Here is a 14,674-nt window from a genome sequence, read left to right on the forward strand (position 1 = left end):
AAGATTGAACGCAAGAGGAGAAGGGGGACAACAGACAATGAGACGGTTGGATGGCATCACCAACTCAATAGACATGAGTTTGAGCAAACTCTGGGAAGCAGTGAAGGACAGGGAAGCCTGGCATGCTGCAGCTCATGGGGTTGCAATGAGTCGGGCCCAACTTAGCGACTGAACAACAACAACTGAACAGAGCGGTTAACTCCCTTTGCCCTTCTGCCCCTGCCACTGTCCATCACATTCCACAGGCTAAGACATAGTTTCCAGCTGGTCACCTGGGTGGGGAGGGGAGAGATTCACCTGTATCTCCCATGTTCCCAAGCAATCCCACTATCAAGGGGTCAAGTCAAGGTCATCTACCTAGCAACTCTACCCCTAGCACGAGGGTATTTCCACATCCAGGCTTCCAGGGTGGTAGAGGGGGCTAACCATCTCTGCCTGCAGGCCAGCTTCTGCAGCTCAACTGCAGAGCACATTCCAAAGAAAAACCAGATAAACTGGCAGGTCCAGGCCCAGAGCTCCAAACCAGACCTGCTTCTCCCTCCATGTCCCCAACAAGGAAATCAACCCAGAATATTCACTGGAAGGCCTGATGCTGAAGCAGGGGTCGACAGAGGATGAAATGTTTGGATGGCATCACTGATTCAATGGACACGAGTCTGAGCAAGCTCAGGGAGATGGTGAAGGACAGCCTGGTTTGCTGCAGACCATGGGACCACAAAGAGTCAGACACGACAGAGAATGAACAACAGAAGCCCAGGGAGCCAGGGGAGAGGTTCCGCCCTTCTCCCCTCATCCCACCCCCAGGCTTTGAAGACTGACACTAAAAGGGAGAAGAGAATCTTGCCCGCTCTCAACATGAGGAGCCGGGGGATCCCCGAGTAAAGGCTGGAGTGGGTCACACCCAACATTTACATGTTTGTTTTGAAAACATGGGTTAAATGGGCCATCAAGAACACAAAACAAAATAAAGCATTAAGTACTCTGCACAAATACACCAGAAGAGTGCAAGTCTACTTCTGTTTCAGTGTCACAATCTATCTTAACAAATGCCACAAGTGCTTAATATGCAGTCTTTTGTTAGCCTGAAAGCTGTGGAGTCCGTGGGATCTAGGAACTGACATCAAATTTTGGCCCTGTTCATCTGGCTGTGTGACCTTGGGCAAGTTACTAACCCTCTCTGAGATTCACTTTCTTCAACCACAAATAAAGCTCTCAGGTTTAAATAAGGTAATGTTGAAGAATGGGCTCAAGACAGAACCTGGCCTGTCAGCCTTCCTTTCTTATCCAAATTCTCCCAGGGTGGCCTGGGAATTAGCATAAATCAAAGAGTGAGAACAACTGAGTTGTGGAGTGAACTCAGCAGTATGGCTCCTCCTCCACAAAACCCCGATTTGGGTGGGGAGTTTGGGGATGACTCAGATAACAACCCCTCCAGGACCTTTCGGCCTAAGGCTCTAACATTTTATCTCTTTAATCTACAGCTCAGCTCAAAAGTAGGCTGCAGTATCTTCCCAGAAAGGGAAAGCAAAGAGTTTTCAAGCGACTTCCCCAAGGTCACAGGAAGAGCCAAGTGAGGGGCTATCTAACCCTTACAGCTGGAAGTGAAGGGACCAAGATCCTAGCCCTGGAGGGACTCTCAAATGCCTTCTCCCAGTGAACTGCTCCAACGAAGAAACAGTTCTCCCAGTTCTCAACGGTGAAGGCCAGAAGCCATTCTTTCAAACTCAACACCTGGCCAAGTTACTGCCTAAAGCACATGATAAAATAACTAACTGAATAGTGTTGTCAAAAGAACCATCTGGAATTGAGCAGTGTCCTTACAATTATTTTTGGTTTTGGGCAAAGTTCTAAAATTTCTTAAATTTTTAAGATTCCACTCTGTCTTCTCTCTGTATCCACAGGTTCCAAATCTGAAGATTCAACTAACCCCAAATCGAAAAAATTTGAAAAAAAATCCAGAAAGTTTACCAAAAACACACTTGAATTTGCCACAAGGTGGTAACTATTTACATTCAGTATAATATTTACACCCTACTGACAACTGCTTACGTAGTATTTACACTGTATCAGGTATTGTGCTGGGCTGTGTGTGCGCTCAGTAGTGTCCGACTCTTTTGAGACCTCGTGGACGGTGGCACACCAGGCTTCTTTGTCCATGGAATTTCTCAGGCAAGAATACTGGAGGTGGTTGCCATTTCCTACTCCAGGGGATCTTCCCAACCCAGGGATTAAACCCAAGCCTCTTGTGTCTCCTGCATTAGCAGGTAGTCTCTCTAGCACTGTGCCACCTGGGAAGTCTCTAGCAATCTAAAGAGATGATTTAAAGTATACTGGAAGATGTGTGTAGGCTAGATGCAAAAAACCTGCCATTTCCCACAGGGTTTTGGTACCTGCAAAGGTCCTGGAACCAGTTCCCTGTGGATACCCGCTCCAGTGTGTTTAGGCACATCACAGGATGTCATTACACAGTCTCCCAAGGAACAAAGATGAGCAGGTCTGAAACCTAAGAGTGTCAAGAGCTCCAAGACTAGTTTCTAAAATCTGTAATCTGAAATCCCCAAATTTCACACAGTACAAACCTGTCAGAATTCCACTGGGAAAAACTTCTGAACTTTGCAATTCCAAAAGGAAATGAAACAGAGCTGAATCATTCTTATGAATGATGAGACGCTTTTTTAAATTTGTTATGAATTGATCCACAGAATAGCAGAGGGTTTGAAACAATTTATTGAAACTAGCACAGGTTTATAACCAAAGTTGTTCTCTGAAATTCCCCTCTGTTGAAGCTCAGAAACAGCCTGGAACACTCCAAAAATAACACTGTTATGAGCTCAATACAGGGTACCACAGAACTCTTCTGCTTGAGATTTTTCTCTCTATTCTGCTTAATTGAAGGGAGTTAGCCAGCTTCCTCATCAGCTCCTGTTAGTAGGATGATCATATGGTTTATCCTCCAAACTGGAACACCTTGAGTAAACGAGGGTACTATTAAAGATTGTGCCATGACAAGCAGAACAAACCAGGACCATGCCAGGCAAGAAGTTACACAGCCACGAAGAGCAGTAGAGAACAATCCTTTGGTAATATAAATGAATAAAACCACCACAGACAGTTATTATGACACTGTGCATCTGGTCAGAGGACACAGCAACAAAAAAGCCCAAGGTAAAATTATAAAAAAAAAAAAAAAAAAAGGGCAAAGCACAGCCTGAAACTTGAAGTATAAATTAATCTATATCCCTATCTTAAATCAACTTACAAATCAGATTCACGACTTGACTTGTGGCCTCACATGCCTTCCAGGTCTCTTTCCCTTGTGATCTCCTAGTTTACTTATCCTCTAGCATTTAGTTCACAGATGTTTAAACTGTAAGCCATACGGGTGGTTAACATGGTCAACATTTATCATTAAGAAGCGAGTCATCCCTCAACACTGAAGTTATACTTTCGTAAGTAAAAAAATTTTCCACTGTAGATAGTTCTAACTGATACCTTTAGGCTCCACACTAACACCAGTAAAGTAAAAGAGATATAAACTCTTATTAAGTCATCGCTCTGAATATCAATCTTAATTAATTGACCAGTTAAACAAATGGACTCACCACATAAGGAATTCTGGGAGCACTGTGCTTTACCTTCTTCTATGAGATATAATTCACACATCCTTTTTTTTCTTTTTTTTAATATAAATTTATTTATTTTAATTGGAGGCTAATTACTTTACAATATTGTATTGGTTTTGCCATACATCAACATGCATCCGCCACGGGTGTACACATGTTCCCCATCCTGAACCCCCCTCCCACCTCCCTCCTCATACCATCCCTCTGGGTCATCCCAGTGCACCAGCCCTGAGCATCCTGTATCATGCGTCGAACCTGGACTGGCGATTCGTTTCACATATATTATACATGTTTCAATGCCATTCTCCCAAATCATCCTACTGTCGCCCTCTCCCAGAGTCCAAAAGACTGTTCTATACATCTGTGTCTCTTTTGCTGTCTCGCATACAGGGTTATCGTTACCATCTTTCTAAATTCCACATCCTTTTAAAAGTTTAATTCAGTGACTTTTAATAGATTCACAGGTTGTAAACCATTGTTTTTAAATCTTTCTCCCCTGCCTCTAAAAGCCTTTATTGCCAATTTATCTTATCTCTCCTAACAATTGTTAATTTTTAATTTAAACTAGGAAACCAGATTAACACACAGTTCTATGTACCCTGGTTGACTACAGCAGAAGACAAAACTGCACATGGTCTTCAGCCCAGGTTCACACAAGGCAGTCTTAAGAGCTCAGACCTGTCACTGGGAGTGGCCCTGATCTGAAAACACGGGGACAGAGACACGCCCTGAAGTGTAGTTGGCTATCAAGTGCAACAAGACCAGCTTAGGGCCTCTGGCTTTGAAAACACAGGTTTTCAGTTTTCAAATCCACCAGTTTTCAGAAAAGATTCAGCTAATGTACCAGGAAGTACCTGGGTACTAACTCAAGTAGACAGTCATCTTGGATTAATAAACATTCTCTTAAATATGCAACTGGCAAAGGGTCAGTCTGCCATTCACACACGAGTACGAATTATTATTTGAATTACATTTAAGGCCTAAACAGAGGAATCTGATGAGAGGGGCAAAGATTTAACTCCAGAGCCTTGCATACTTTCAGGAACAAGATAATTTGATAGCAGTCATACCTGTTTCTGCTTTCCTAATGGAAATCAACCCTGAATACTCATTAGAAGGACTGATGCTGAAGTTGAAGCTCCAATACTTTGGCCACTTGATGTAAAGAGCTTACTCACTGGGAAAGACCCTGATGCTGGAAAAGACTGAGGGCAGGAGGAGAAGGGGGCAACAGAAGATGAGATGGGTTCGATGGCATCACCGACTCAATGGACATGAGTTTGAGCAAGCTCCAGGAGATAGTGAAGGACAGGGAAGCCTGGTATGCTACAGTCCATGGGGTTGCAAAGAGTCAAACATAATTTAGTGACTGAACAACAAAAACACATGTAGCTCCAGCCTACTGAGATAACTCTTATGTACACCCATCACAGCCCTTCAAAATAGTTAACACCAGCCCACTTTCCAGATGAGAACTGAGGGCAAAGAGGGCAGCAAAGGTTGGGGAGGCACCTGTCTGCCTCTTGTTCTCTCATCTCACACTTGGAGCTGAAGCCTTCAGAACTCTAGCAGGGATTCCTCAAAGGCTCCACCAGCAGGTCCAGGGCCCTGAAAATAGCTACTCTACCAAAAGACAAGTTCCATACAACCACCTAGGGGAAAAACTTTTAGAACCCAGTCCCAAAGTCAGGAGAGTGGCTCCCATGCCAGAATCTAAGGAAGACATTTCCTTTTGAGTGGATGAAGGTGTACCCTGCCACCCACCTTTAGAAGTTCGCGCTACCACTTGGCAAGGAATAGCCTCAAATATTACGTATTTACTGATGGATTTCCTCTACTTTTATGAATAGAGGAAGTGTGGTTCAAAGAGATTAATAGTCTCAGACTTGATGGGATGCCTCAGCCTCTCCTGGATCTCAATCATTCGCCTGAGACCGTAAGTCTGGCTCTTCGTAGCAACTGCTTCAGCCTCGGGTGTTCTTCAAGAGTCAATGCCCAGGCTGACCTGGCAGGAAATCCAGGAAGACCTGGTATACAAGATAGCATGTGAAGTTGCTGTTTACTGAGCATTTATTAAGTGTCAGGCACACAGGAGGCATTCTATTAAAATTTACCGATGGCAACACCGAGGCTCAGACAGGAAGCAATTTGTCCAAGGACATAGGACAAGTGCGGCTGAGCCAAGACTCCAACTGAGGTGTGTCCAACTCCAAACCTGTGTTTTTAAACACAGGTACGTTATTATCTTGCCTTTTTCGAAACCAGAATCAGGAAGCTTCCAGCTCCCCACAACTAGTCCCCTCCCTCCCTTTTGCTTCTTTCATTAACTGAACATAATGAAGTTTTAGATCCTATACCAGCTCACAACTGGCAATGAACTGTCTGTATTACTATTTGAGAGTCGAGTTCATCACTCTGGAGGCTATTTGCGGCAGGGGCAGGGTTGGGGAGGGTGTTTATTTAACAACTGGGTCCCACTCTAATCCCAAAATGAATGGTATCTGGCAAAAAAAAAAAAAATTTTTTTTTTTAATTTTAAAAAACCTTCCCTTCAAGGCCTAGTTCCAACATCACTTCCTCTGCAAAGCTTTCCTCATTCTCCACCACTGAGCATACACAGCTCTCTGGCTATATCATGAGTAATGAACATAACCCTCAAACAGTAATACAGAAGGTTCATTGCCAGTCATGAGCTGGTATAGATCTAAAACTTGATTACAATCAAGTTTCCCCATTGGATATTTTTTCCCTTTGATATTACATAAACACATGTTCCTAAAAACTACAAATGTGTAAAAATGAACGCATCTCCCCATCCCAATCTACTCCCTCAAACCAACCCATCAATAATATATAATCTCCCACATCCTTTTGGATAGAGATGCAAACACATTTCATGAAAATTTCATCAACTCAAGACACCAGTGACTGTTAAAGGCAGTATGATTTTATTTCTAAGAAATATTGTTGTGAAACACCTTGCCAGAGCACCGCCTTCTGACTTAAAAATTGTATTTTATACATATTGAAATGTTATCATATGTCAGTCTTATGAAGGCATAAAAAGAAAACTATAGGCAAACTACAGTGGGTTAGATAATACTAAACTTCTCAGAGAGATCAACACCCATGCCTTTCCACACACTGCTGCCCTCTGTGCCAACAAGAGAACTGGCGACATCAAGAGCATTCTTAGGAATGCTTGGCTACTGACTTTGGAATTTTCTTCCTCTCCACTGCACTTGTTCTGCAGGCTGTGATGAGTGTACGCAACCACGTCAGGGTCATGACCACCACTTGGCCAGCCGTGATTGTAGGATGCATCCCAATTTTGGAAACATTCAAGTAAGGGGGAAAAAACTGCACCTTGGGACTCTTGAAATACGAAATACACAGCTTCCCCAGTGGACTGTGATCTCTTTAATCTCTTCACATGCCTGTTTTCGTTGCTAAATTGGAAGCTCTGCAGGGGTGTTTTACTGATAGTCATTCATTGACCACCCTTGGCTGGATCACCAGATCCCAGGCAAATGGTAGTACCTACAAAGGTTTCAATGTAACAGTTCTAGGCAAAGCTGGGACCATCTGGATTTCTAAGTGCCTAAGAATGTTAGATTTCTAAGTGCCTAAGCCATGTTCATCTCTGGGATGCTGTCACGATCAGCCTTCCTATGCCCTTATTCTGCAGTATCAAGGGGGACCATGTGAGACCCTCCATGAACATCCCCACTACTCAAACATGAAAACTACCTCTGCAAACAGTCAGGCAAGAATTAGTCCTTAAACCCCTTGCCAAGAAGCCTGACGCTCACCTCTATAATCACATCTGGAAACAACTGCTACCTTACCAGAGGGTAACAGACGCGTACTGAGCACAAAAAAAGTAGTTCTGCTCATCATCTCTCTTGCACATTTCTGTGCAGTCATATCTTTAAAACTAACAAGATCTTAGTGAATTCCATGAAGACTTAGTATACACTCTTAGGTACATCACCTCACAAATACAGGAAAAAGCCCATTTAGAGTTAGGAGGCATGGGCAAATTTAGCCTGATTCCATCTGAAAGTAAAAATTAGAATACCTAGAATACCTAATTCTCAATCAGATAATTCCCAATAATTCTCAGTATCTGAGGTCTCTTAGAAATATAAAAACACTGCACCTCTCCCACCCTCCTAAGGCCCCAGGGCTGATAACCCAGTCTGTGGAAAGCTCCACAGAGGCTGTGATGCACGTGTTCAGGTGGGAACCACTGGTGAGGCAGAGGCTCCCGGGGACAGGAATGGAAAGAGGCTGCCCTGGGTTTGAGTCAGAACCATCCTGAATTAGCCAGGTAAACAGATCTGTGTTCCGAGAACTAGAAATCCCAAAGTCAAAAGGTGAGAGGCCTGGAAGGGAGAATGAGAGTGTTCAGGAAGGCTGGGTAGGGAAAGAGACACACAGTCTTACCCTGGCCCCCCCAGTACCTGGCACACATTAGGGACACAAATATTTACTGAATGAGATTCATGCGGTTGATAAACACATAGTCATGCACATCATGTAATTTCCACTAATATACCTACTGTGTGCAGAATTCTTGAAATGGCCCCAGCAACTCAAGGCAGGAGTCCCTCTGGATTCACCAGCCGCAGAGATGCAACTTTTGGCTCAGATTCAATGGACATCTGAGTAGAGATGTTCTAGAAGCATCTCCCTCTTTAAGAATTCCTAGTCATAAAGAAAGCTGCTTTTTGCCTCCAAATCACAGATAACTCTTCCTCTGAAATCACTTTCACACTTGATTTTTTTTATTGGCATATAGTTGCTTTACAATGTTGTGATAGATTCTACTGTACAGCAAAGTGACTCAGCTATACATATACATATATCTCCTCTTTTTTAGATTTCCTTCCCATGCACTCAATGATAAGGTAAAATGCAAAGATGGAAGAAAATTAAGGAGGTATTTTTAATGAACAAAAAAACTAGAAACATTTTGTCAAAATAAGCACCATGCTGGTCTTATCCTCCCAACTATTTACAACCAAAGCAAATTTTGAATTACAGGAATTTCTTGACTCTGCCAGTATGAAATGCTATTATATAGCTTGTTTTCTGTTTTTCCTTTCAATGAAAATACCTGATGAGGTCTTCTAAGTATTCCAGATTTCAAGACAGGGTTGAGGGTTCCCTCAGATGACGGAGCCCTTTCTAACTCTAACCACTATTGTCTCCAAAAAGCTTTGAAATGAAAAGGCAGTGAAGGAGAAAGGGCTGAAAGAGATTCCACCAAAGGAAGCATCAGCTCACAGACGTTTCAATGGTTTTGGAATCAGTTAGCCCCCAAGACACCCCCAGCCATGGTGATGGGTGATCTGAAAATGAAGCATATCAAAATGCTATTGATGAGCTAAATTACCAGACAGCTTATCTGAGGCCCACATCCGCCATATGGTGCCCCAACTTCTGCCGCCTGTTGCTGCCATAACAATAGGCACGCCTACCCAGAAAGCACCGTCGGACAGAAACCCAGCAGCAGCGGCATGTGGGGCGGCTACTGTGTTTACATTTTATTTTGTGCTATTAGCTATGTGCCTCTCCCTATCCCAGGAGTAACTTGAAACACACACACACACATTCAATGTCAGAGATCCGAGTTACCTGCAGGACACATGTGTGCACACTGCATGTGTGCGCGTGTGTGGGTATATATCAGGTGAACAGAGAGAAAACCAGATGTCAACTTCAGAAACGGAGCTGCCTGATGGGGGAGGGCGAGCCAGGCCAGCTCCTAGCTAGAGCTGCAAGCAGACAATGCGCTTTTCTCCAAACACTCGGGCGGGCAGGCCTCAGGGAGTGGCTATTTAAAACACTTGGCTCCTTTTATTTCACCACCAGGGAAGTGAATCCGGCTCTTAAGTGCCAGAGCAAATGAAGTCATTTGGTTTCCGTGGGCTCCCTTTGCATTTCAGCAGCAGAAATCAGACTGGATGCAAGTCGGAAGGTCCAGCTGAAGTTGTTCTTACTTCCAATTAAAATTGATTCCACAGAGGATTTGGCACCTGGGCTTCATTAGCTTTTTTTTTTGAAAAGACACTAAGGTCATGGAAAATATAAAGGACATTGGACACTGGAATGAATACTGTCAAAGATGACCCCTTTCACAAAATGCCATCAAGTATGACCACATAAGGACCTTCTAAAGGCTTGGTTGGTATAAAAGGTCAACAGTGATTTTTGTCAAACGAATTTATAAGATTTCTGCCTTTCTTTCTTTCTATTCTCTCAAAAGAAAGTTTGTCTTTGCAGAGATTATATCATTGATGTAATAAAATATCTACTTAGTTAATTTTCTATCAGAAAAAGACATTGGTTTCCAAAGAAAACTCAACAGCATATAGCATCTGGTTATGCAAAAATACCCAAGATGCAGGTTTGGATACAGTACAAAGCCAAAAAAAAGGTCTCTTTCCTAATATTCAGATCTAATTAACTATTATACAAAGCCACTCATTTCATCCCCCCAATTAACCACACCTAAGCAGACAACATTCTTGGATGAACTTTTCAAAATTTCTTAAACGTTCTCAGTTTAAAAAAAAAAATCTCCTTTCAAGTTAAATTGAGATTGCACTTGAACTCCATCCAAGAGCAGAGCTGAACTGAATTATGATAATTAGAAAGCTGTGCCTATAAAAAAGCAGCACAGTTCATGCATTTTTTTTAAAAGTTCATGCCAGAGAATATAAGTTCAATATGTTCTCACATAATTAACATTTCCCACCATTAGCAGCAGTTTTTCAGTTTATATATCAGTAAAAACAACAGCACCCGCCATTGTTGTATCTGCCCCAGCAACAGTGTTTCAGTCACTTTACATACACATCTAAACCTGTCAGATGCTCCAAAGCAACCAGAATTTCCCAACGGAAACAACGGTGGTGCTTAACTTGTTCATCAATACTGACTTTTTCTTTTAATCCCCTTTTCCAATTCTGGGCCCAGCTCCTCAAACTAAAACTACTAGTGAAATCCAATGACAGAGCCTTAAAAACTTATGTGAAAAGGGCAGGAAGCATTGCATCAGGATGGTAAATACTTGGGGGGTGGGGGCCAGTAATACCACCAGGACAGAGCCTTCCTCTCTGCGCCTGCCATAAAACTAGAAAAGACGGCCTCTTAGGAACTCCCCCCACCCCTTATCCAATCAGAAGAGAGACTAGTGGTTTCACAGTTAGCCAGGCAGGACTCCCAGACTATGGAAAGTATTTTCTGTGAATCCTCCCAACCATGCAAAAAGCCAGTGGACAAAAGGAGAACTTAAGAGCTGAAAGCGACCCACCCAGTAAGAAACACTGTCCTGAAAGCCCACTCTTCAGGGCATCCCATTTGCTTTGACTAAAATAAAAATACACATTTCAAAATTCTCTTATGCTGCACCACTACAAAGCCCTAATGTATCTTAAGAAACGGTTGGATTTCCACAGAGTTCAAACTTGGGAGTGTGTCGAGGAAGCTTATGATGACAATCTTACAGACTGAAAACTCTCAACTGTCCACAGCTTTGAAACAAAGCTATGTAAAAACCTACACAAAAATACTCCAGATATTCAGATCCAAACATTCTAGCATTCCACAAACTATCCCAGAATAGGGAAGCCCCCAAACATCCTTGATTTCAGAAGTATTCAATAATTGCAATACAAGGGGGTCAAAATTGGCATTGGTATCTGTCAAAAAGGCCAACTCTGAAACATTAAGGTGCTTACTATGGATCTGAATTACTTGATTTTATCACCTTTGTGAACAAGAAACTAAAATACATCATAGATACTGTTCAAACATGATTTGCGATCTAATTTAAACACCACAGGGTAATCTGTGGCTTCTACAGATAAAATAAGAAAAAGCGCCACGCAGCTGTAAGAGATTACGCCAGTCACCGGTCAGTCCCCCAATAGCCCAGCAGCACAGCCGGAGTCTGTCAAAGGGCAGTAAGCTTACAATACACTTTGCTTGCCGAGTTCAGAAGTAGGACATTCGCACTTTGCAGTTCCAGTCACTGAACTCGAAAGAGGAAGCTGTAATGCCCGCATTTATCAACAGAAAGGTGGGCTCTGATTTCGTTGCGGTTTTACAAAGAAAGCTGGACACTCCCTCTGGCCAGTATTCTTCAGTCTTTGGGGAAAAAAAAACCCAAAAGTTTTTATCACTGAACAGATCCAACCTCTAAGCACAGCTTTCACTCCGCAGTATTTTTCCTCTCCTTTCGCAATCTCTTTATTGAAAACAAGATAAAATGCCTAAAATACATGCTTAAAAGTGTTATCTACTGTGAGCACAATCATTTTCCATACGTGTGATCATACAGGCAGTTATTTGCATCAACCTTTTCAATGATAAGACACCACAATTATCATTGCAGGCAGTTTAATTATGCTCATGATTAATACATGATAACACAAGAGATTAGAGAGAAGAGTAATCCCAAAGACGCACAAACTCCTGTCCCACCACCATGTACAACAGATCAATCCATTTCAGAAGCAAGAAACTTAAAATATTGTTAATGGCACAGATCATTCCTTCAAAGGCCTATCTAACATCTGGGATCTACATTTTCTAACTGTCCCCATCACACATTTTCCCACTGAAAATGTGACAACAAATATGATCTAGATCCCCATAAGTATGTATATTCCGCCAAATTTTCCCATTAAGAAATGCCCTCTTAAACTTGCTGTCCTGTATTGTCAAAACCAGCAAATTCAGAATTGTTAATGACTGAAACTAAAGCAGCAAAATACCCGAACATTTTTTTCCCTATGACTTGCTTGTCCTTTTTCTTTAAAAAAAAAAAAAAAAAACCTGAGGGTACCAGTGCCCAAAGTGTGTATGTGAACATATTCTTTCTATATAAAGCAAAAGAGGGGGAGGGGCAGAGGAGAAGAAAGGAGGAAGCTGACTTTCCCCAGGCTGCCCCCTCAAGCCCACCACCAGCAGCTCTTAAGTATTAGTACGCTGCTGGGGTCTAGGTACACACTGTAACATAAAGCAAGGAAGCACCTCTCATGAGATATTCAGTTCAGTCTGACTCACATTAAGATATCATGTCCTCTTTCTTTAAATTTCATTAAGTATATGCCATGGTGAGTCCTGGTTTATGTTTTGGGAAAAGAAGCAAAAAAAAAAAAAATTCTCCAATAATCTCTCTCAGGCATGTTCCCTGAATGGAGTCCTATTTGTTACTTCATAAAAGATCACAAAGAGGAGGAATCGACACAAAAATTCTTTCCTTTAATAGTTTTTTACTCTTAAGTGTCAAGGCAAAGTGTCACACTGGTTTTATTTCAAACTTGTAAAGAGAAAGAGGGAGAAAGAAAGGAAAGGTAGTCTGATATTCTCCTAAAACTGTGAACTAAATAGTACTTAATCATTAAAGTAAAAATAAAATGGTCTACATTGGCACTTTTATACCATCGGCAAGAACCAGTAATGGATACAGCTTATCAGCTCATTATTTTACACCAACAACAAAAGAATTATAAACTTGGTCCAAAACCTGAAACCTGAAAGTCCAACACAGAGTTGCACATACAAAGAAACACTAAACAAAAATATCTGTGACCATTTATGGAAATAGTGAAATTAGAAAAAAATCAGCCTTTTCCCTAAAAAACAATCAACAATTCAAAACCTCACTGTTGACAAAGGTTCAACTAATACATTTGTCTTTTCAGAGCGACTTTGTAATTAGTTCTACTATTTCCTTCTAAAAAGGAAAGATTCTTACCAAAGTTGGATCTAAGTCTGGCCCTTACAAGCATTCAGATGAGCTTGGTGCTCATAGTTTCTGCTATTTACAGAAGGGCACAAGCCCAACAGTGAAAGGATGAAGCACTGGGCAAAGCCTGACGTCTGTTCCTCAACCACCTCACAGTACCCTAGTAGAGAAGCCCCGTGCATAAGACACCAATCAAGATTCACTGCAAAGTGCAGAGAACAGAGCCCACTCCCTGATCTGAATTTGCAGTGGGATCACATCTTCCTGAAGGGATCTGTCTATTCAGGTAACCACCTGCAGGCACCCAGCACACCCCAAGCCATCAGACCACCTAAACTTCCAGAAACAATCAAGGGAAAGGGTGGGGAGGAAGAAACATGTGGGTTGGTTGTCCTGAAGAACTAGACAAGTGTTCTACTCATTGTACTATCTGTAACATTTTTAAAGTACACACATATATATATATATATTTAAAACTCTTTTGAAAGCTGATAGGTCTTACAGACCTTTCTGTTCCAAGACCTGGGCTTCCTCCAAGGCACTGTTATTAAAACTCGGCCTTTTTACATGACCCGCTCCTGGAACATCATCTGTCTCTAACTTTTCAGGGCTTAGTGAAGTCAATTTTCATTTCTGCAAATCACAGGCAGCCACTTGCTTCTGAGAAGTTAACAAGCCTCCTGAGAAATGCTAATGGCTGGTATTTCATTGTTTCATAAATATTTTTATACAGTGACAGCATTCAATTTTAAATAAATCTTTTAAAACAATTAAAAAGCCAAGAAAATTAGGATCTGGATTTTATTTTCGTGGGAGAAAAAGAAGGGAGGTGTGAAGCCCTCCATTGTCTTCAATTCATTTAAAAAGCTGCTCCGGTTTAAAAAAAAAATTACAAACATTAAAAGAAAAAAAGGAAACTCATAGAAGTTGAACTTTCTTTAAAGCGGGCCTGTGGACTTTAGAACAAAACAAATGTTGCTGCTACGAACAAAGAGAAGAAATGCACTGATTTTCTCCCCTCTGGGGATCATTTCTCTTCCAATAAACAAACAAATCCCCCAGTATTTCCTACCGAAGGGAAGTTTTCCAGGGAGAGTCTCCTCCAGGATTTGGTGGTAACTGCGACTCAGTCTTTTTTGGACACAATGTTTCTGCTGACTCCTGAAAATTTTCCACTTGAATGTGCAATGAAGCGGCGGCGGCGGCAGCAACAGTCCTGGAGAAGCGGCAAAGACGACCGTGCCTCCTTTCATCTTTGAGAAGAAGGAGCGAAACCCCCGCCAGC

The 14,674-nt window shown here is 42.0% G+C and overlaps 1 protein-coding gene across 1 annotated transcript in view; it reads right to left on the reverse strand.

Moving 5' to 3' along the window:
* Window positions 1-14,666, reverse strand: part of TEAD1 (TEA domain family member 1 (SV40 transcriptional enhancer factor)) — a 274,377-nt gene extending 259,711 nt beyond the window's left edge. The window contains exon 1 of the mRNA XM_010830611.1: window positions 14,462-14,666. The gene's annotated coding sequence lies outside the window, so the exon portion shown is untranslated. The remainder of the gene's footprint in view (window positions 1-14,461) is intronic.
* Between the last annotated feature and the right edge of the window lie 8 nt (window positions 14,667-14,674).

Source organism: Bison bison, unplaced genomic scaffold (assembly GCF_000754665.1).
Source record: "Bison bison bison isolate TAMUID 2011002044 unplaced genomic scaffold, Bison_UMD1.0 scf7180017864518, whole genome shotgun sequence".
NCBI classification, from domain to species: Eukaryota; Metazoa; Chordata; class Mammalia; order Artiodactyla; family Bovidae; genus Bison; species Bison bison.